This window comes from Salmo salar, chromosome ssa10, assembly GCF_905237065.1.
Source record: "Salmo salar chromosome ssa10, Ssal_v3.1, whole genome shotgun sequence".
In the NCBI taxonomy this organism is placed as follows: Eukaryota; Metazoa; Chordata; class Actinopteri; order Salmoniformes; family Salmonidae; genus Salmo; species Salmo salar.
Window position 1 is genome coordinate 88,519,607 of NC_059451.1, and position 24,254 is coordinate 88,543,860.

A 24,254-nucleotide genomic window follows, 5' to 3' on the forward strand; every position below is an offset into this window, starting at 1 on the left:
AACATTTCTTAAACGGAAGCAAATGGAACAAAACTAGGATAAATATACCTACATTTGGCCAATAGAACCTACTCCTTTGCAGCTGTTGGACTAATGATTACACCCTAGATCAGCTTGATGCAGGCAAGAGTGTGTAAGGCGGTATTGAATGTGTCACTGTATGTCCATGTGTCACTGTCTGTCACCTCAAAATTTTCTCTCAACTTGTGTGCACCTACATTGTAAACTTTCAATAGGCTATGTTGTAGCAACCATGATGGGTATAGGGAAAATTTGAGAATCATGTAATCGCTGTTACATTGAAATGGGTGAATGGAATATGAATGACAGTCATCCAATATGCTGTAACAGAAATAAGGCCATGCTCATGAAAAGTAAAAATCATCCTCCCTCATCTTAAATGGCACGACCGCCACTGCTCAAACTTGTGTCTCAAACAGACCGTTTCAAAGATCCTTACTATTTCCTCATAGAACATTATGTCATGTTGGCTCATTGGCTGACCTGGCCAATCAGTGTTCTACTTGCGTGAATATTTTTAATGACCGGTATATGCCCACACCATTCTGTTGTTGGGGTATGCCCACACCTTAAAAAAAAACTTGCTTTTAACATACTTAATTCAAAAACTTTGGAAGGAAAACTATTTCACTTACAGTATATTGTAATTAAATTTAGGTCATACTTCATAGAAATCAGGAAATTCTGTACAGCTTCTATAAAGCTCTCCTACTCACCAAATTAAAAGCTCTGTCAGGAGACTTCAAACCCCTGCACAATATTTAAATATGAAAGAATTTAACAACTCATTGACTGTGAGAGAATGAAGGAACATTTTAATAGTTACCTTTCCCAAAACACAGGCACTCATCCTGCTCGCTCACTGCTTGCTAACTGCTCGCTCTCTGTCTCTCGCACGCACGCACACACGCACACACACACACTTCCACCAACTATTCAACAAACACACTATTGAATTGCTGTTTATGCTAATTGGAAACATATATTTCATGCATTCTGAACACCCATCCTGTTCCCACAAATGAGCCCAGGAGGTACAGTATCTGGTGCTGATGCCAAATGAGTGCTATTTGGAGAGGAGAAAGTGCTCTCCCTAGTGGCTCTGAGAAGAACACATGGATCTAGACGAGAGAAACGAGAAGAGATAACACCCAACAACAGAGATGATAAGATGTCTGCTATAAATGTCTGCTATAAATATATTTATTCTTTAATCTCACAATGGATAAATATCCTAAGGCTTTATAAATAAGACAAAGACAAATAAATGAATATTTGTAAAATAAATACAGTAAATAAATGTAATTCCTGGAGCCTGCTGTATATAGTCTAAATATGCAAATATTAAACATATTAAAACATTTCAAGTTATTTCAGTGCTAAAATTATTAGCTTGACATTTGTTTAAAACTATAAAATTGAGGAGTAAACATAGTATCAACCACAATGTGCATTGTTCTGTAGACAATGTGTAGGTTGTCCCTCCTCTAGGAGGTCTTGTCCCTCCTCTAGGAGGTCTTGTCCCTCCTCTAGGAGGTCTTGTCCCTCCTCTAGGAGGTCTTGTCCCTCCTCTAGGAGGTCTTGTCCCTCCTCTAGGAGGTCTTGTCCCTCCTCTAGGAGGTCTTGTCCCTCTGGGCCAGCTCAGGACAGTAACCCTTCACGTAGAAGACCCAGGAGATGCTCTGGCTGTGGCCCTCAGAGCATGGGCTGGAAATGGTCAGCGTCCCACTATAGGGCCCCCGGTAGCCAGGGGGAGACCCCTCGAGCATCACCAGGATGTTGTGGGTCTTCTTGGGCCTGATGGTCTCCAAACCCTTCACAGTGATGAATGGGTTGTCCACCTGGAAGGAGAAAGTGGTGGTCTGGACAAACACGTTCTTAAAGGGAATGGACATGTTGGATCCAGCGCAGATAGTGAAGGGGTCCAGAGCTTGGGAGGGGTGCAGCAATACACATAGAACATTGCATTTGCATGTAAGGAAGTCTGTGTGTAGTTGGTGTATAGGAGTCAGGTGCAGGACAGCAGATATGAGTAAATAACCGTATTTTACTCAACATATAATAAATGCAATACTAAAACAGAGCCCACAATAACGGACCTTCCTACATAGAAACAATCACTCACAAACAAACATGGGGGAACAGAGGGTTAAATAATGAACAGGTAATTGGGGGATTGAAACCACGTGTGTATGACAAAAACCAAAACAAATGGGAAATGAAAAGTGGATCGGCGATGGCTAGAAGGCCGGTGACGTCGACCGCCGAACGCCACCCGAACAAGGAGAGGGACTGACTTCGGCGGAAGTCGTGATATTGCATTACAGTTGAAGTCCGAAGTTTACATACATCTTAGCCAAATACATTTAAACTCAGTTTTTCACAATTCCTGACATTTAATCCTAGTAAAAATTCCTTGTTTTAGGTCAGTTAGGATCACCACTTTATTTTAAGAATGTGAAATGTCAGAATAATAGTAGAGAGAATGATTTATTTAAGCTTTTATTTCTTTCATCACATTCCCAGTGGGTGAGAAGTTTACATACACTCAATTAGTATTTTGGTAGCATTGCCTTTAAATTCTTTAACTTGGGTCAAACATTTCAGGTAGCCTTCCACAAGCTTCCCACAATAAGTTGGGTGAATTTTGGCCCATTCCTCCTGACAGGGCTGATGTAACTGAGTCAGGTTTGTAGGGCTCCTTGCTCGTATACGCTTTTTCAGTTTTGCCCACAAATTTTCTATAGGATTGAGGTCAGGGCTTTGGTGATGGCCACTCCAGTACCTTGACTCGGTTGTCTTTAAGCCATTTTGCCACAACGTTGGAAGTATGCTTGGGGTCATTGTCCATTTGGAAGACCAATTTGCGACCAAGCTTTAACTTCCTGACTGATGCCTTGAGATGTTGCTTCAATATATCAACATCATTTTCCTCCCTCATGATGCCGTCTATTTTGTGAAGTGCACCAGTCCATCTTGCAGCAAAGCACACCCACAACATGATGCTGCCACCCCCGTGCTTCACGGTTGGGATGGTGTTCTTCGGCTTGCAAGCCTCTCCCTTTTTCCTCCAAACATAACAGTTCTATTTTTGTTTCATCAGACCAGAGGACATTTCTCCAAAAAGTACGATCTCTGTCCCCATGTGCAGTTGCAAACCGTAGTCTGGCTTTTTTATGGCGGTTTTGGAGCAGTGGCTTCTTCCTTGCTAAGCAGCCTTTCAGGTTATGTCGATATGAGACCCGTTTTACTGTGGATATAGATACTTTTGTACCTGTTTCCTCCAGCATCTTCATAAGGTCCTTTGCTGATGTTCTGGGATTGATTTGCACTTTTCGCACCAAAGTAAGTTAATCTCTAAGAGACAGAATGCATCTCCTTCCTTAGTGGTATGACGGCTGCGTGGTCCCATGGTGTTTATACGTGCGTACTATTGTTTGTACAGATGAACGTGGTACCTTCAGGCATTTGGAAATTGCTCCCAAGGATGAACCCGACTTGTGGAGGTCTACAATGTTTTTTCTGAGGTCTTGGCTGATTTCTTTTGATTTTCCCATGATGTCAAGCAAATAGGCACTGAGTTTGAAAGTAGGCCTTGAAATACATTCACAGGTACACCTCCAATTGACTCAAATTATGTCAATTAGCCTATCAGAAGCTTCTGAAGCCATTACATCATTTTCTGGAATTTTCCAAGCTGTTTAAAGTCACAGTCAAGTTTGTGTATGTAAACTTCTGACCCACTGGAATTGTGATACAGTGAATTATAAGTGATATAATCTGTCTGTAAACAATTGTTGTAAAAATGACTTGTGTCATGCACAAAGTAGATGTCCTAACCGACTTGCCAAAACAAATGTACTTGAAAAACTAATTTCAATGACTCCAACCTAAGTGTATGTAAACTTTCGACTTCAACTGTATGTCATATTATCATGGACATCATTTTATGATAGTGCATTCCCTGATAGTATGTGTTAAATCTATCATGGAAATGCTAAAGGTGGTATTGTCCAATGTCTACAAGATATTCTCTACATTTTTAGAGAAATGCAGTGAGACTCCAATAGGTTTCCAGGTAACAGTGGCCATGAAGCATGTGTGCCTGGCTATGTGGGTAAATGATTTCAGGTGGCTCCAGAACCTTGCAGGCATACTCTGCCTTGACACGGGAGTAGTGAACTTGACAGACAGTGTGTCCGATGCCCAGCGGAGCACGGAAGTAGAGCGATTTCTCATGTGGTGCTGGCAGAGCCTTCAGCAAACGTTCATAGTGGAAGTAGCCCAACTCTCCATTATGAAGAATGGGACGAGCGGTGGACTCGCCCGCTCACAAAGGCTGGTACTCAAATGACAGGGCAGCCTGCAATTGAAATAAACCAAACAAAAATAGAACAGTCATGCATTTGAATGATACACTGTGTATGCCAAGATAAAGAACAATCTTGTCATTACGTTAGATGCATGCCGACCCACCTTGGAGAATGCAGGCACAATAGTTGTGGAGACAGTGACATCTGGACTGCGGCACTCAGCACTGAAGTACAGGCTAATGAGGTTCTCCATCCTCACAGAGGCAGAGGCTGTCTGGCGTACCGGAGTCACCATATCTATTGTGCTGATGACACCCGGCTCTGTGGCCTTGTAGTTCAGGTAGGAGAACAGGTACTCCCCTGTAGACTCATTAGAGGAGGACAGGACACATATGATTGAATACAAATCAACTTGGAAAACAGCTGCATTTACAGCCTTCAACTATCGGTAGGTAGCAAGGTGGAGTAATGATCTGGGTTTTGGAATCTATAAGTACCTGAAGATGGTCAGTATGCATTTTTTAATATACATCTACATGAGCAGATTCTCTCCACTGACGTCTGCATTGCATTGGCCCTTCTTGTAGGTGAAGAAGAAGACCGTGTAGTTCCTCTTGGCCAGAGCTGGTACATCCAGATAGTCCAGGCCCTTCAGGGACACAGTGCTTGATGATCTCCAACACAGCAAGGAACCTGCACACAGAACATCTTAGTACTGGCAGCTGACAAAGTTGTGGTGATGTAGTGTGACAGAGGTAAAAGCAGTGGCATTACAATGTGTTAAGCAGCTGATAAACATCCTGCTAAAGTAGTAGTGTGGTACTGCTGAGGGTTGGAGTGTCAGTTGTGGACAGGCCCTGTCTCAATGTACGACCACAGCCTTGGGGGCCTCAGAAGTGCCATGCAGAGTGTAGAGTATGCCTGTCCCATCTGGGAAGAAGAACACGGAGCCCTGGAAGAGGAAGAGGAGAGTAAGACAGTGTGGTCAAGCAACTGAGATGAATAACAGGATGCATCTACAGTATGTAATGGTATAATATACTGTATCATATAAACATATTATTTGACAAAACCAAAATAACTAATCTAAAAGGGCTTTGACGTTCATTGTCAGCAACAATAAGAATGTGTCCTCATATTCAAGGCTCTTCACACTACAGACACACTCAGTCTGTTCTAGAGCTAAGACAGTAATCCCTCTGGACATCCGCGTTGGCTCCCACAATTATCTAATTTCCCGGCTTGCCTAGGGTCTGGTTTTCGAGACTACTAAGACAGCTCTCCAGTAAAAGTGTCTCTCCCCAGGTGCTTCTTGCCATCGGGGGTCAAGACCATGGGTTTGTATGTGATCTCATAAGCCTTGTGCTGCTGGTAGGGATCAATGATGAAGGAGGAGGGCCACTCCAGTGTTCCCCCTCGATCACAGGCTTCAGAGTCCAGCGCTGATTTGTGAGGTAGGACAAGGTCAATGATGGGGGGCATGATTCAGGAGCCTGCCAGGGTGAATTTGATGGCTCCCTCTACGGTGTATGTAGAGCAGGTCATTATACACTGCTCAAAAAAATAAAGGGAACACTTAAACAACACAATGTAACTCCAAGTCAATCACACTTCTGTGAAATCAAACTGTCCACTTAGGAAGCAACACTGATTGACAATAAATTTCACATGCTGTTGTGCAAATGGAATAGGCAACAGGTGGAAATTATAGGCAATTAGCAAGACACCCCCAATAAAGGAGTGGTTCTGCAGGTGGGGACCACAGACCACTTCTCAGTTCCTATGCTTCCTAGCTGATGTTTTGGTCACTTTTGAATGCTGGCGGTGCTTTCACTCTAGTGGTAGCATGAGACGGAGTCTACAACCCACACAAGTGGCTCAGGTAGTGCAGCTCATCCAGGATGGCACATCAATGCGAGCTGTGGCAAGAAGGTTTGCTGTGTCTGTCAGCGTAGTGTCCAGAGCATGGAGGCGCTACCAGGAGACAGGCCAGTACATCAGGAGACGTGGAGGAGGCCGTAGGAGGGCAACAACCCAGCAGCAGGACCACTACCTCCGCCTTTGTGCAAGGAGGAGCAGGAGAAGCACTGCCCGAGCCCTGCAAAATGACCTCCAGCAGGCCACAAATGTGCATGTGTCTGCTCAAACGGTCAGAAACAGACTCCATGAGGGTGGTATGAGGGCCCGACGTCCACAGGTGGGGGTTGTGCTTACAGCCCAACACCGTGCAGGACGTTTGGCATTTGCCAGAGAACACCAAGATTGGCAAATTCGCCACTGGCGCCCTGTGCTCTTCACAGATGAAAGCAGGTTCACACTGAGCACGTGACAGACGTGACAGAGTCTGGAGACGCCGTGGAGAACGTTCTGCTGCCTGCAACATCCTCCAGCATGACCGGTTTGGCGGTGGGTCAGTCATGGTGTGGGGTGGCATTTCTTTGGGGGGCCGCACAGCCCTCCATGTGCTCGCCAGAGGTAGCCTGACTGCCATTAGGTACCGAGATGAGATCCTCAGACCCCTTGTGAGACCATATGCTGGTGCGGTTGGCCCTGGGTTCCTTCTAATGCAAGACAATGCTAGACCTCATGTGGCTGGAGTGTGTCAGCAGTTCCTGCAAGAGGAAGCATTGTTGCTATGGACTGGCCCGCCCGTTCCCCAGACCTGAATCCAATTGAGCACATCTGGGACATCATGTCTCGCTCCATCCACCAACGCCACGTTGCACCACAGACTGTCCAGGAGTTGGCAGATGCTTTAGTCCAGGTCTGGGAGGAGATCCCTCAGGAGACCATCCGCCACCTCATCAGGAGCATGCCCAGGCATTGTAGGGAGGTCATACAGGCACGTGGAGGCCACACACACTACTGAGCCTCATTTTGACTTGTTTTAAGGACAGTACATCAAAGTTGGATCGGCCTGTAGTGTGGTTTTCCACTTTAATTTTGAGTGTGTTGATAAATTGGATTTCCATTGATTATTTTTGTGTGATTTTGTTGTCAGCACATTCAACTATGTAAAGAAAAAAGTATTTAATAAGATTATTTCTTTCATTCAGATCTAGGATGTGTTGTTTAAGTGTTCCCTTTATTTTTTTGAGCAGTATATTTCAAGTCCTGACTCAGCTCCACAGGGGCAAAGGCCACCTCAAAGGGAACCTCCATCCCAGGGCAGATGTAGCCCTCTGCAGGGGTGATGTCTCTGCCAAACCTCTTTATATCCCACTGGAACTAGCAAAATATCAAAATGTATCATGAGCACCGGTATGTGTGTAAGAGTACCTACCTGGCTCCAATTTCTCCAGTGGTCCGCATGATGCGTTTTATGGCCTTGCAGCGCTGAGCGACAGCTCCAAAGGGCAGGTAGTCCTGGTCTAGCTTGACCTCCATGCCATGACAGCAGCCATTCAGCACCAGCAGGGGGCGTACCGTGCCCAGACACTCAAGTTGCAGCTCTGAGGTGAAGGGAGCTATGCGCTACCTGGCAGAGAATAGCACCTCCACCAGACAGCGGCCCCCAAAAGGCTTCAGGGTCACCTCACCTGACTTCACTAACAGCACCTACGGTACAGGAGAGGAATACACGTCTCATCACACTCACTCACACAGGTAGAACTCAACTAGTATGACAACTCTCAACTGTGTTCTCTTTATAGCTACATTCTGAGCAAAACATCCACTAATCTAGCTACTGTACTACTTGCCAGGTCGAGGTAGCCATATGGCTTGCCTTTCAGCGAGAGGACACAGTGACAGTGATGTTGAGGTGGTTCTGAGAGGCGTACAGTACCCTGGAGTCAAGCAGAGTGTGTACAGTGGAGCTGAGCAGAAGGGAGAAGGTCAGAGAGGAGTGGCTGTTGTTCACCAGGGGAATCACCCTCCTGATCTTCTGACCAATCTGCAGAGCCCCCAGATTCACCACCTTGTGTCTAGTGTCCTCAAAGTCAACCTGGGAGGATGAAGTGCACAGGAAATGTATGCATAAAGACGCATGCAAGCACACAACACAAGCACACACACGTATGCACACACACACATACACACACACAGACATCTCCTCACCTTCATCTCAATTCCTTGACCTAGGGTCTCGACCACCTGCTCAGCACAGTCATTGATCTCAAAGACCACTCACTCATGGTATTGCACTGCCTCCTGTGGGTAGAAGGTGATGGGCACCTCCATGGACCCACCAGGGGGCAGCAGTTCCAGCTGGAACCCCGCCTCCAGAAACGGGGTGTTAGAGACCTGAGAATCTACACCAGGGTTCCCCAACTGATGGCCCGCAGGTGGTTTTATTTATTTCTGAGCAACAAAATAAAAAATCTGTTCCCAAGTATTCCCACGCATAATAGAGAGACACGACGTGATCAAATAAAATGTAAGCAAGGTTTGAAATTATTATGTTTTAGTCAAATATTATATCGGTTTGGGCTTCTTGCTGTCAATTTGCAGTCTACTAATTAGATGTCATTATTTTCCGGCCCCCCGACCATCTGCTCAGGAAAAAAACGTCCCGCAGCTGAATCTAGTTGATTATCCCTGATCTGGACTGAAGAGGAGAATAACACGCTATGGCAGCTCCTTCATTGAGAGTCACTAATATATATTACCTCTGCTTTTCCCTGCCAGTGCAGTGAGGCCCTCTGTCCTTTTCATTACATTTCATTTGGAAGTATAAGCAAGAGGAAATGAAAAGGGCCAACAGCGAGCCTGTCAATGGATGTAGGCTGTTTTTTTTCGGTTTTAAAGTTGTCGCTCAAACAAAGGCAGAGTGCGAGGCAACTTGTCAGCAATTACCTGATGCCCCTCTCTCCGTTGTTGCTTATGGTCAGTGTCTGTGTAGCTGGCACCATCCCTGCATCGTAGATTAAGCCCATTACAAAGGTGTGTTTGAGGAAGGAGAAATCCAGGCCAGCTGAAATCAGAATGGAGCAGCGGAACGCAGGCCCATTCTTAATCTGAAAAGGTGTGTGTGTGAGTGTGAGTGTGAGTGTGAGTGTGAGTGTGAGTGTGAGTGTGAGTGTGAGGTGTGAGTGTGTGAGTGAGTGAGTGAGTGAGTGAGTGAGTGAGTGAGTGAGTGAGTGAGTGAGTGAGTGAGTGAGTGAGTGAGTGAGAAAATCATGAATCAGAACAAGTGGTAGACATAGAGGGAGAAAGAGGGAGATTCATTTCTGCTAAGAGATCCCTTGATGTTGAGGCCCACGTCTTTGAGCACACACTACTGCAGGGGGAAGAATGTCATTATAAAACTTCAGACAAAGCAAAGGAGTGAAAAGGTAGCTGTGAATTAGCATTATGAGGAGTTGAGTGTATAATTAGCCTTCCTGTCTGAGTCTTAAGCTTTGAAGCCGACATTTCTCACCCGTTTGAGTCCACCTGATGAAGAGAGTTGCCTGGAGACAGCTCAGCAACGCCTCCCTCGGTGCTCTCACACTGCATACAGGCGTTCATGCTATAGCCCTCTGTCTTGACATTCATAGTGAGGGGCTGGACCTTCCCCTTCACCTGAACTAGCAGGTTAAAGATCGCCACTCCATCTTGTGTTGGGGTGAAGGACACTACCACAGGAAACCTGCAGGACACCAAGAGAGAGAGGATGCTTTGTGTGAAAGGTATCACTGACAATGCATTAACTGTAACAACAGATGGACTGCTACACCATTCGGTTACATTACATTTAGATGATTTGTTGATGTACCACTGATAAGCTGAGAGTTGAGTCACACACCTGTCTTTAGGTGACACTACCCCTTCCATAGGCTGCAGCTGCAGGCTGTCCAGAAAGGCTTCTGAGTGGCAAGACATTTCTTCAACGATACACTGGAAGGGCTGATTCTCCCTATTCACCAGATACACTGTTTGGTGAGCCTGGTCTGATAGAGCAGTGTGTACTTTGAAGTGGATGGTCACCGCTTCAAGGTGAACTTGGCATAATCACACACAGCACTGATGCGTAGTTCCATAACTCTGAATGAGTTCTCTACCATAGCCCTGTGTCTGTCTCAATCCCCTGGGGACAGACAGGGCACACTCAATTTACTTCACAAGTTACTGGATTTAAAATACAATGGCCTCTCATCCCTTGCCTGACGACTCAAACGGGATTCTTCCACCGCTGTCTGTTCGCAACATATTTCATTCTGAGACAGCCACCCTTGAAGTAATTTGTGGTAACGTCAAAATAAGGGGTGTTGTACAAAACAGTCATCAGCAATTGGATCATCTCTAACCAATCAGAGTATTAAAGCTAATGACACATTTTCAAAATGCTGCCTTACCCTGGCTCTGACCCAACCCATGGGTTTCTGGGACCAATCAGAATGGATAGAATGTGTTTGCATTCCAGAAATCGTTGGGGAGGGACTCAGATCCACACTGATTGTGAAGAAACTGATGTCCGTGGGCGTGGTGTAGCATTTGGACAGAGCAAGGAGTCTGGGTAGTCAGGAAATATTCTCCCTGCATGGGTCATGATGATAAACAATAAATACAGTCACAAAAAGGTAGCCTTATAGCTATGTGTGACTTTACTTTCTTCTTTGCAGGCTGTTGACTACCCGCCTGTTTCCCAAAGTTAACCCACATGATGGTCCTGAGGCGGTCCTCTCGGTTCTGGCACCTGGTCCACAAGCTGCTGGAACACCACCCTGCACAGCTTACACTTGATAGGCTGGGCAGTCAGCACTACGGGCGGCTCTGAGCAGAAGGTCACGGTCACCTCCTTGGCACAGTCTACATGGAGGTGGTCGGGGCTGTCTGTTCCTCACATCAGACACCTAACACACACACGGCAACACACAGACAGAAAGGCACAAAACAACAATATGAGGTAAACAGGAATAATACAACAGTCGATACCAAACATCAAATCAATCATCATCCAGTAATGTACCTCAAGGCATATGGCTCCCTTTAGGTTGATGGTGTCACGACTTCCGCCGAAGTCGGCTCCTCTCCTTGTTCGGGCGGCGTTCGGCGGTCGACGTCACCGGCTTTCTAGCCATCGCCGCTCCATTTTTCATTGTTCCATTTGTTTTGTCTTTAGAGATTTATCCGGGGTCTTGGCCAGGTGGCGGCTCCCATTACCACACTGCTGAAGGGGGGTCCTGTACGTCTGCAGTGGTCGGTTGAGGCGGACAGGGCTTTCGGGCACCTAAGAGCTCTGTTTACCTCGGCTCCAGTGCTGGCCCATCCGGATCCCTCTTTGGCGTTCATAGTGGAGGTGGACGCGTCCGAGGCTGGGATAGGAGCCGTGCTCTCTCAGTGCTCGGGCACGCCACTGAAGCTCCGCCCCTGTGCTTTCTTCTCGAAGAAGCTCAGCCCAGTGGAGCGGAACTATGATGTGGGGGACCGGGAGCTGTTGGCTGTGGTTAAGGCTTTGAAGGCGTGGAGACATTGGCTTGAGGGGGCTAAACACCCTTTTCTCATCTGGACTGACCACCGCAATCTGGAGTACATCCGGGCAGCGAGGAGACTGAATCCTTGTCAGGCAAGGTGGGCCATGTTCTTTACCCGTTTTGTGTTTACCCTGTCCTACAGACCAGGTTCCCAGAATATGAAGGCAGACGCACTGTCCCGGCTGAATTACACAGAGGAGCGGCCCATGGATCAGACTCCCATACTCCCGGCCTCCTGCCTGGTAGCGCCGGTCGTGTGGGAGATGGACGCGGACATTGAGCAGGCATTGCGTACAGAGCCCGCTCCCCTCCAGTGTCCCATCGGGCGTCTGTATGTTCCGTCTGCTGTCCGTGACCAGTTGATCTATCGGGCCCACATGTCACCCTCATCTGGTCATCCGGGAATCGGTCGGACGGTCTGACTGGGAAGTACTTGTGGCCCACCTTGGCTAAGGACGTGAGGCTTTATGTTTCCTCCTGCTCGGTGTGCGCCCAGTGCAAGGGTCCTAGGCACCTGCCCAGAGGTAAGTTACAACCCTTACCCGTTCCACAACAACCCTGGTTGCACCTGTCGATAGATTTCCTGACCACTGCGATCCTGGTCATTGTTGATAATCATTGTTGATAATATTTCTACGTCCTGTCATCTCCTCCTTTTGCCCGGTCTCCCTACGGCCCTACAGACTGCGGAGGCCTTGTTTACACACGTCTTCCGGCACTACGGTGCCTGAGGATATAGTGTCGGATTGGAGTCCCCAGTTCACGTCGAGGGTCTGGAAGGCGTTCATGGAACGTCTGGGGGCCTTGGTCAGCCTTACCTCAGGTTTTCACTCCGAGAGTAACGGGCAGGTGGAGAGAGTAAACCAGGATGTGGGTAGGTTTCTGAGGTCCTATTGCCAGGACTGGCCGGGGGATTGGGCAGCGTTCGTGTCCTGGGCAGAGATGGCCCAGAACTCGCTCCGCCACTCCTCCACTAACCTCACCCCCTTCCAGTGTGTATTGGGGTATCAGCCGGTTCTGGCTCCTTGGCATCAGAGTCAGACCGAGGCTCCTGCGGTGGACGACTGGTTCCGGCGCGCGGAGGAAACATGGGACGCCGCCCATGTCCACCTTCAGCGCACCGTGCTGCGCCAGAAAGTGGGCGCAGACCGTCACCGCAGTGAGGCCCTGGTGTTCGCACCGTGGGACCGGGTCTGGCTCTCGACCCGAAACCTGCCCCTCTGCCTGCCCTGCCGGAAGCTGGGCCCGCGGTTTGTGGGGCCATTCAAAGTCCTGAGGAGAGTGAACGAGGTGTGTTATAGGTTACAACTTCCCCCCGATTACCGCATTAACCCCTCATTCCATGTGTCTCTCCTCAGGCCGGTGGTGGTTGGTCCACTCCAGGAATCTGAGGTGCGGGAGATTCCTCCGCCCCCTCTGGACATCGAGGGGGCCCCGGCGTACTCCGTTCATTCCATCCTGGATTCGAGGCGTCGGGCGGGGGGCCTTCAGTACCTCGTGGAGTGGGAGGGGTACGGCCCGGAGCAGAGGTGCTGGGTTCCAGTGGCAGATGTGTTGGACCCTGAACTGCTGTGGGAGTTCCACCGTCGCCGGCCAGATCGCCCTGCGCCTCACCCTCTGGGCCGTCCCCGAGGCCGGTGTCGGCACGCCGCTGGAGCCGCGCGTCAAGGGGGGTTACTGTCACGACTTCCGCCGAAGTCAGCTCCTCTCCTTGTTCGGGCAGCGTTCGGCGGTCGACGTCACCGGCTTTCTAGCCATCGCCGCTCCATTTTTCATTGTTCCATTTGTTTTGTCCTGTTCCCTGCACACCTGGTTTACATTCCCAATCACACTGCATGTATTTATTCCTCTGTTCCCCCCCCATGTCTTTGTGTGAAATTGTTTCGTGTTAAGTGTTTGAGGTTACGCGCCAGGCTGCTGTTTATGATCCGTGTTATTGCACGTAGTATGTTTATTTGAATTCATTAGCTTTTGTGACTGTGTTTTGCGCTCTACACTTTTGGTATTGTGGCTGGAGGTTTTGACGCAGTTGCATTCATCTGCTGTTTTCTCCTGCCTCAATAAAGTGTGCGCCTGTTCACAACTCTCTGCTCTCCTGCACCTGACTTCGCTACCAGTACACACCCAACACCTTGACAGATGGGCCATTGTCTCACGTCAGATGGCGTCACTCCTACGCAACGCTCGTTCCTCAACCGATCAAAGCAGACGGCAATCGCGCTATCTGGTTTGAGACAAGGGTCCATGCTATCCGGGATCCTTGGGGCGTCTCTACCCCTTTGAAGTTGAAATTTAAAATGGTTAAGGTAAGAATTAACGTTAGGTTAGGGTTAGGTAAGGGTTATGGTTTAGGTTATGGTTTGAGTAAGGGTAGGGTTTAAGTTTAGGGTTAGGGGTTTAGGGTAGGGACACAGCAAGGATCCCGCAGTATCATGCCCTGGTCCTGGGACACACTGAACTCATCCCCCAGCACCTCTAGCTTCCAGGCTGCAGACAGCAGCGTGTTGTTACGCAGGTACAGACTCCTCGTGTTCTTCCTGAGGTTCACAACCAGCATAGGGAGAATGGAGTAGAGTAGCGAAAGGAAAATCAACAGAAAACTACCATGACAAAAACAAATCTCCTACTTTGTTACTGAAGCATGTTAAAAAGCTATACAGTAGTTCTGGGTAATGTTAATTACAGCATTAATTAATTTCAGACCTGTGCAGCAGATTCTTTTCAAAATGCTTCTGCTCGCTTTCAAGCTCGGGACGGACCCCGCGACAGGAGAAGCAGAAATGCTGGCTCTGGGTTCTCTTTGATACACCACACTGTCTCTATCAGCCAGGGCACAACCGTGGATTATTGGAACACTGTGCTTATCGCACAAAGTTTCAAAACGAGAACAAAAGTAAATGAATGTGAAACTGTTCACTGATAATAGTAGTGAACAGTGATAACTTCTAGGTAAGTTTGTATCACACAGTCAGGGTTCTGACAAATCTGACATCTCAGACTACATTCTACGATGTTATGAGTAGTTCTGATTGGCTTCTTGTCTCTCGATGGGTTTAAGGGTCATGTTGGGAGGGTCCAGTTGGTAGGTGGCAGCCTTGGTGTCATGCTGGAAGAAGAAGTGAATCTCAGCATCAAGTGGAGAGTTGTTGTGTATCACCAGCCTTTCCATGTTCTCTGGATACTTTCTCTCTTTATACCTATGGCACAGACAGGTAACACACAGGCATGCATCACACATGCTGTCCTCTATGGAGTTACAGTGAATAAACTCACAGAGTAGGGTAGTGGAAGTTAATCCCCTTACCTATCTGTGGTCTTCCCACAGAGCAGCGGGCCAAACTCATAGAGGCCAGAGCGGATGATGTAGCTCTTCTGCAACGCTTCATCAAAGGACCCTCTTCCTGTGGGCAAATACCATCCTGGGATAGACCAAACGACACACACTCAACACCTCATTTACAGCGATAATAAAACATTTCAACCTATAAAAAAAGTATGAGATCTGACAAAATTCAGCTACTTACAGTGGGGAAAAAAAGTATTTAGTCAGCCACCAATTGTGCAAGTTCTCCCACTTAAAAAGATGAGAGAGGCCTGTAATTTTCATCATAGGTACACGTCAACAATGACAGACAAAATGAGGAAAAAAAAATCCAGAAAATCACATTGTAGGATTTTTAATGAATTTATTTGCAAATTATGGTGGAAAATAAGTATTTGGTCAATAACAAAAGTTTCTCAATACTTTGTTATATACCCTTTGTTGGCAATGACACAGGTCAAACGTTTTCTGTAAGTCTTCACAAGGTTTTCACACACTGTTGCTGGTATATTGGCCCATTCCTCCATGCAGATTTCCTCTAGAGCCGTGATGTTTTGGGGCTGTCGCTGGGCAACACGGACTTTCAACTCCCTCCAAAGATTTTCTATGGGGTTGAGATCTGGAGACTGGCTAGGCCACTCCAGGACCTTGAAATGCTTCTTACGAAGCCACTCCTTCTTTGCCCGGGCGGTGTGTTTGGGATCATTGTCATGCTGAAAGACCCAGCCACGTTTCATCTTCAATGCCCTTGCTGATGGAAGGAGGTTTTCACTCAAAATCTCACAATACATGGCCCCATTCATTCTTTCCTTTACACGGATCAGTCGTCCTGGTCCTTTTGCAGAAAAACAGCCCCAAAGCATGATGTTTCCACCCCCATGCTTCACAGTAGGTATGGTGTTCTTTGGATGCAACTCAGCATTCTTTGTCCTCCAAACACGACGAGTTGAGATTTTACCAAAAAGTTATATTTTGGTTTCATCTGACCATATGACATTCTCCCAATCCTCTTCTGGATCATCCAAATGCTCTCTAGCAAACTTCAGACGGGCCTGGACATGTACTGGCTTAAGCAGGGGGACACGTCTGGCACTGCAGGATTTGAGTCCCTGGTGGCATAGTGTGTTACTGATGGTAGGCTTTGTTACTTTGGTCCCAGCTCTCTGCAGGTCATTCACTAGGTCCCCCCGTGTGCTTCTGGGATTTTTGCTCACCGTTCTTGTGATCATTTTGACCCCACGGGGTGAGATCTTGCGTGGAGCCCCAGATCGAGGGAGATTATCAGTGGTCTTGTATGTCTTCCATTTCCTAATAATTGCTCCCACAGTTGATTTCTTCAAACCAAGCTGCTTACCTATTGCAGATTCAGTCTTCCCAGCCTGGTGCAGGTCTACAATTTTGTTTCTGGTGTCCTTTGACAGCTCTTTGGTCTTGGCCATAGTGGAGTTTGGAGTGTGACTGTTTGAGGTTGTGGACAGGTGTCTTTTATACTGATAACAAGTTCAAACAGGTGCCATTAATACAGGTAACAAGTGGAGGACAGAGGAGCCTCTTAAAGAAGAAGTTACAGGTCTGTGAGAGCCAGAAATCTTGCTTGTTTGTAGGTGACCAAATACTTATTTTCCACCATAATTTGCAAATAAATTCATAAAAAATCCTACAATGTGATTTTCTGGATTTTTTTTCCTCATTTTGTCTGTCATAGTTGACGTGTACCTATGACGAAAATTACAGGCCTCTCTCATCTTTTTAAGTGGGAGAACTTGCACAATTGGTGGCTGACTAAATACTTTTTTCCCCCACTGTATTGGTTATATTTCACAAGGTATAAAAAAACACAAATGTCTTTTAGAAACAAACAATACTCACTGTGTGTATCTGCTGATGGACAGATTCCCCCACAGTACATTTTGGAACATATCTTGGTACCCAACAACTCAAAGTTCAGTGTTTTGTCAAACTTGCCAGGGACTTGGGAGTGGAACCAGATCTTCAGGATCGCCTCTCCATAGGGCGGGACATTCCAGTGGAATGTGGTGAGCCTATAGAAAACAACACAAACCTTTAAGTCACATTCATGCACATCAGTGTTTATTCTTGTGTATTCTTATGTAGTTTGCCCTCCTGTTGGGACTCCTGTTGGCACTGCTCAGTGTCAAATAAGCGAGTCACAGCGTTTAGAGGAGGGGAGCGAGTGTCATTGGTCCTGGACCCCTTTTTGGCTAGGGTGCATCTCTTGTCTTTCTGACTCTCTCTGCCCATGTCTGCCTTCTTCCCCCGTCCTTCAGTAGAGGTCACCACCTCTTCCTGTAAGACCCATTCAGTTAGATCTGGCTATAATTAATAGCTTCATTAATTCATTTATCATCCCATTTAAATGGACAAACGTAAAATGCATACAGAAACAGTTGTTAACGAGGTTAACAAGTGTTCCAGGGAATGAGCATAAGTCTAGACATAATGTTAATACAGTATCATCAATTATGTTTTTCAGAGTAAGCAAGAAGTTCAATATAAACAAGTGAATATGGTGGCAATAGTGGTTTGATGTGTGAAGTTATGCTATTTTTCATGGAGGACCTTTATACCTTGACCGAGCCTTAAGCTTCCTCTGGGGCTGAGGGCACCATGAAGGGGAAGCAACTAATGATCTGCTGTGCACAGGCCTCCTCTTAGGGTAGGGTATGACAGAGAAGATAGTGGAGGGGATAGGAGGGCTTTTGAGTCCAAGCCCTAAACCGTCAAACACATGGGGAACAGAGAAGAGAGGGGACATCAATTAAAGATCATCATTATTATTATAATAAATTCATGGGCAAAAATAAATAGAAAGGTCAATACGTATTTACCTCTTCAAGAGGTGGCAGTCTGTTGCTCTTCAGGGTCTCTGTTCCACTAGGATAGTCCCTCCCAATAACAGAGAGGTTTATATGGCACAGTCTCCTTTGGACTAGTTTGTCCTCACCCTCTGCCTCTCTCTGTGCCCTCTCCTTGGCTTTGAAGGCGTAGTAGTTGTTTGCTGCTGGGGTAGCGGCAGTACAGCGTCTCCATCCCGTCCATCACAACACCCCGGTGACAGTCACTCAGCTGCCAGGGGACAACACATACAACACATGCATCATTTACACGCTCAAGGATCACACAGGAGATTTATTGGACTATAAATTATTGTTGTTGCATTGTTGAGAAGGAACCTGCAAGTAAGCATTTTGTTGGACAGTGTATACCATGTGTATCCTGTACATACTGTATGTCTAATAAAACTTCAAACATCCCAGACCAAGGACTGGGAGGCCCATATAGGCTCTGTGGGTCTCTGTACTGTATGTCACCTGTGGTCTCTCTGAGAGGATGCTCACCAACAGTTGGTCTGGTAGCAGTCAGTTCATCAGGCCCAGCTCTACGACCTGGCTCACACTCACATTGATGCTCAGCTGCCGTTGGATAGGAACACCACCCTGCACAGAAAGCAAGCACTAACAAGAGACATTACAAACTCCTAGCTTTAATATAGTAATACACACTACTGTGATGAGCTGCGGGTACCATTGAAGGCGCAGTGATCCGTTAAATCCTCATCCGACCCACAACACTGTCCTTGTTACTGGTAGAGATGGATGGGGGTCGTTGACTTGACTGCCCTCAGCAGTGTGTGTGGCTATAGTCTCCACACTCGGAGTACCAGCACCCTGACCAGCAGAGACAACTACAAACACAGTATATAGTTCATCCAAAGTTAGTTTAATGTTAGGCTTTGAGACACCCTGTAAATACCTATCCATCAAGCTGAGATTCACCGGCCTCCTCCACCCTCTTCTGAGCATGCTCAATGGCAGCATTGGGACACAGCTTGTGGGCCTGCAGGTTAGCAGAGGTCATCCCTGAGGACAGTGCACACAGATAAATGCTTTTCTCACTGCTACTTCCTGAGAGGGGAGCCCCATGCACAATGACTGCGATGTCCGACGGTTTCGTGCAGCCTGGCCCTCAGGTGATAGGTCAATGCCCATGTGGTGGGCGATAGCTCTGGACACTGGGTTGACCTCCATGTCCCCCACACTGGCAGTCCTGCTGTCCACTGTGTCTTTGATCAGGTCTAGGGACAGAATGCAACATGATACCTGCTGTTTTTGCTCTCTATGACTATTATAGTGTCACGGATCCCTCTGAACTGTGTGATTGCGCACACCTGGTCCCCATTCCCACTGATTGTATTTGTATAAATGTTTCACCATTGGGCTGGCGATTATTGTTACTATGTCCATTGGTCGTGTGAGTACCTGTGCTGTGTGTTTTGGGCTTTCGTGCCATTGTGGATCGCGCTGATGATTACGGGTCTCGTCCCGTGTGTTAATCATTGAGCTCTTGTATTATTTATTCGAGGTACTCCTCGCTCTTTTGTTTGGGTTTCAACCCTGTGTGATGTACACGTGTTTGTTTGGTCTTCGTCCCCGTGCCTTTACATGGCACGCTGTAATTTGAGTGAAATAAAATAAAAAACTACGCATTCCTGCGCCTGTCTCCCGAATCACTCATACCAGTGTGACATATAGTGTCTGTGGTATTCTGTGACAAAGTTGCATACTGTGAGCAGTGTGAATGATGTTCAGCTGGTCTATCTGTTTCTGCAATGGTAAGTCATTTGTACTGTTCGGAGTGTTGTAGTGTTATGTATTTGGTCTTGTTCAGTACCTCCACATGACGTCTCATCTTTGAAGGGAGCTGCCTTTTTCTTTTCCTCCATGAGTCGTTCTGGAAGGGGTGGGGTGGCCTGCTCCTCCTTCTGCTCTCCCTTCTCCCCTGCTTCAGACGCCTCTTTAGAGGAGCCAGCCTTGGACTCTGGGGAACCAGACAATGCTTTGAGTCAGTGAGAACTTCCACTACAGATTATCCCAGGTCAACTCAATGCTTCCACTGCAGATCAAACTAGGCCTTTTATACCGAAAGTCCCAGAACTCACCCCAATGGATTATACATGACCTCTAAATCAGTAAGCTATCAGTAAATATTAATGTACTGCTCCGCAGACGCTTTCATTTTGTAGATATGTCTTCTCCATCCTGATAAGAGATGTTCAGACAGTCTGACAGCAGAATAAAAATACAAGTGTGATTCCACTGCGGAGCAGACCTACCGTCCTCCTCCTCACAGTTGTGGTCATTATAATAGTCGATTAGCTCAGGAGTTAGTGACTCTCCTGGGGCGCGTGGGGGCAATAGCAGGAAATGCTGGCCATCATAGTCCTTCATCATACGCAGAATCTTAAGAGAGAGGGAGAGATTTAATCCAAAGCTCTTAAACAGTCTTTCTTAGTACTTGAAAGGTAATACAATCGAAACAGAACATAGGAGATCATTCAACATAAAATTGATGTTTTCTTTGATAAGAACCATGTCTGCCAAGGTCCACCATTAGAGGCAGTCAAAAGATTTCACCTTCTCTCCTCCTGGTATTTCTTGGCAAACTCCCGGGATTAGAACTCGATGGGAAAGAGGCAGGGGTTCCATATGACCACGTCAGCATCCTCTCCAGCACTGAATGGGAGGGTGGGTCCCAGTTCCAGCACAGAGGAGGGTAACTCCAGCTGGGGCTCCTCTTCTTGCCCCTGGGCCAGCAGCAGCATCTTCTGGGTGCTTTGGGTCACCGACACCACCAGCCTCTGGTTGTATACCCTCTATGGAAACAACACAGCCATTCACGTCCAGGGAAGCAGCCAGACACCATCTGAACTGCAGCTCAGCCAACACTCTCTCTTTCTCCTAGTATTCCCTTAGTTGTCTCTGTCTCTTCCTGACTCTTCAACATTACTTTCACCAACCAGACACACACTGTAGAGGCTACACCAATCTTTTAGCTAGGTTCAGCTAATCTCCACAAAAAGCCATCAAGACTCTAAAGCACCAGGCAGCAGAACTGTCATAGGTGTGTGTGTATCTGATGGAGGAGGTCCTTAATGCGGCCGAGCGAGAGAGATAAGGCCCTCTGTGAGTCTGTCCTCTTATCTGTGTCTCCCAGGGCACATTTCTGTTCCCAGCTGGCTGTGACCAGTTCATCCTGACTCCATCATTCATGAGAAAGATGAGCTCTGGAAATACTGAGAAAATGCCGACATGCAATGTTAACAGAACAGACGAGAGAGAGAGAGAGACAAGTTCAAACTTTTTCTGTCATTTATGAGAGAGCCGTGTTCCCTGCAGTCATGACTGCTTAAATATATTAAACTGTAATGGGCCTTTTGGACTTACTTACCCACTCAGCTGGGCTGAATTCGACCTGGATGTTGACCCTGTCTCCAGGATACAGCCTGTTGAAGGAAGCATCTCAAACACAACTGGAGGAGGATGCTGCTCCAATCTGGCCTTCCATCTCAGGTGGAGGGGGACATGCTTGTCAATCTAAACACAGGCTATAGGCACATATTCCTTGAATTAATAACAATTATTAACAGTAAAGAAAGGGATAATCAACGAGGGGAAATGCGTTCTCTGGAAAATAATGAACGACGTGGATGGTGTGTTCCACAATGCAAGTCCCGAGTTGATTGTCCCTTTTATACCATGGCTATAATTTAACACAGAATTTTGTTCATTTGCAGGTAGAAATGTGTTCAACATCCACTGAAGTAGCTAGGAAGTTTACTAGCTAGCGACAGTAGTTGCCTTGGTAACCAAACAGACTTGCTAGTTTAGCTAACCAAACCATCAGTCCTAGCTTGCTACTATGAAAATCGAAATCAATAATGCCAATAATGTTTTCGATTCGACTTTTGCTTTCAAAAGCAGCTCAAACATAGAACATGTAAGAACCATAGCCATTGAATTCTACCGTGCAAATATATTGTGCATTATAGGGAAATAATGCACGCTCTAGCATGCCCTTCAAGCCAATCAGAAACGAGTATTCAACAATGCCATGGTATAATACATTTAAACAATAACAGAGAGATACAATATCTATACCATAGCCTAATTAATATCTATGTGAATAATTTCATTACTGAAGAGGACTTGGTGAATATTTGTATCGTGATATTGGTTTACTCTGTGATACAATGCAGTCCTATTGGTAAAGATAAAGCCCAAATATAAATGAGATGAGCTTCACCTCTCAGTAGACGTAGTGTGGACCCTGGGGTCTATAATTATTCTCTGAAGACACACAAGACGAAAAATGGGCAAAAGCCCTGCAGCTAATACCCTTAATATCCAGTTTTTAAATATTTAATCCATAATAAAACACAAGATAATGAACAAAAATGCACCTAATTAGCTATTTGCTTTAATGGTAAAAGCACATCATTTAGGTTAAACACACTGACAAGTCATCTGTTTAAAGGGTGTGTTCTTTTGTACTGTACAGTTTTGTTGCCTGCTCTTTGTGAAAATATCCCTCAGCTTCAACAAACCCCTTATAAACCATGAGGCAGTATAGAATACCAGTGCTTATGCTGGGTAGTGTACCTTCTTCTTGGGCTGTTGCTCTTCTGCGATGCTCCACTCACAGGGCACAGGCTCGTGGTTGAACAGCTGGACAGCGGTCACCTGAAACAGTCCACACTGGATGCTGTCAAACTGCAGCATATCTGTGGAGGTTGAGAGGGCGGATATGGTGACTACTGCACACAGATGGATCTGGACTGCAGGGCCCCCAACTATCTGGGAATCACATCACACAGTACAACGGCACCATGGCACATTCAGCCTGTTTGACCTTCAAAAACTAAGGGTCGAAATATTTCCCACATATGTTGGAAAACAACAAAACAGCACATACACAGAGGATACTCCAGAGTGCGTAGCGATCTAAGGCACTGCATCTCAACGCAAGAGGCATTACTGCAGTCCCTGGGTCGAATCCAGGCTGCATCACATCCGGCCATGGTTGGGAGTCCCATAGGGCGGCGCACAATTGGCCCAGTGTCGCCCGGGTTTGGCCATCATTGGAAATAAGAATTTGTTCTTAACTGACTTGCCTAGTTAAATAAAGGTTAAATAATTGTTTTAAATAAAAAATCCATGTACTGAAGTAGAGAACTACTGTTAGCTACTCGTGCAACAGCTTTCCTGCTGTACCTGTATAGGCATGACAGTGCTGATCTCCCCCAGATCCAGATTGGCTCAAACTTCACGTCAGAAGTCTCACTCTAACAATAGGGCAGGTTCTTCACCCTGAGGACAAGAGACAGCTCTGGATCAAAACCATCCACATATAGCATCTATCCACATATAGCATTATCTATCTACATTCATTCCAAATGCTGCCCAGGAACCCCCCTGTGCCTGTAAGTGATCGGCGGTCAGCCCAGAAGGAAACAGACATGGGCCCAGTGTTTGACACTTTGACTAACTATGTGAGTAGAAACACTACCTTGGATCACATAGCTACAATCCAGTGTGTACTCCATCAAGAGGAACGTAAACATGAAACTTAATGAGATCCCATTTTCAGTAATGAGCTGAATATATGCATAGCCATGGTGTGATTACGTACTTGCATGTGAGCCTACCTGCTAAGCTTCTTGCGCCACAAATTGGCTTTGTGGCATCTTATGGCGACAATGCTAATGGTGAAATCTATGTACATGAATCACGGGAAAATAGATTAGTGATAGAGTTGACTATACTGACTGTAGGGATGTAGTCCTCGTCAGACAGGAGGTCCTCTCCAGTTGTAGGCCGACTGGTACCTTTATCTCTCCTGTCCTCCTCTAGGGCCTCCATGGACTCCTTCACCGCTGCAGGATATCTCTCATCATCTACACAAGGCAAGAATAGAGAGTTATATACTGTAACAAAACTGTTTCACAGTATGGAGATAGAACTCCACAATGAACAAAGGCACATACAGAGCACTGGGTCCAGACACATCCTGGGGAAAATGCCCTCTCCTCTGAGAGTGATGCACTCTGGTTCACACAAAGCCACCTGCAGCTGGAAAGTCTTGTGGAAAACCTAAGGGATCCCAGGGAGATAGTACAACGACAGCTTCCGCTCAGCCTTCGCCTCGATGTAGCCCTTTGAGTAATGAGAGACAGGTAAATGGTTACAGACAAAACACCCTAAATAGCTACAGTAAAACCACTAGATGTGTGTATGTAGTTATGCTAAATACTAAACATGGGGTGCTGGTAGAGAGGATTGGTACAGAAAGCACTGTATATCCTCTATACTGTGGGCTGTCTCACCGTTCTAGGGATGATCA

At 46.6% G+C, this 24,254-nt stretch overlaps 1 pseudogene; it reads right to left on the minus strand.

The window, feature by feature from the left end:
• Positions 1–1,634: 1,634 nt before the first annotated feature.
• LOC106560942 (hydrocephalus-inducing protein-like) overlaps positions 1,635–24,254 on the minus strand; it is a 63,723-nt pseudogene continuing 41,103 nt past the window's right edge.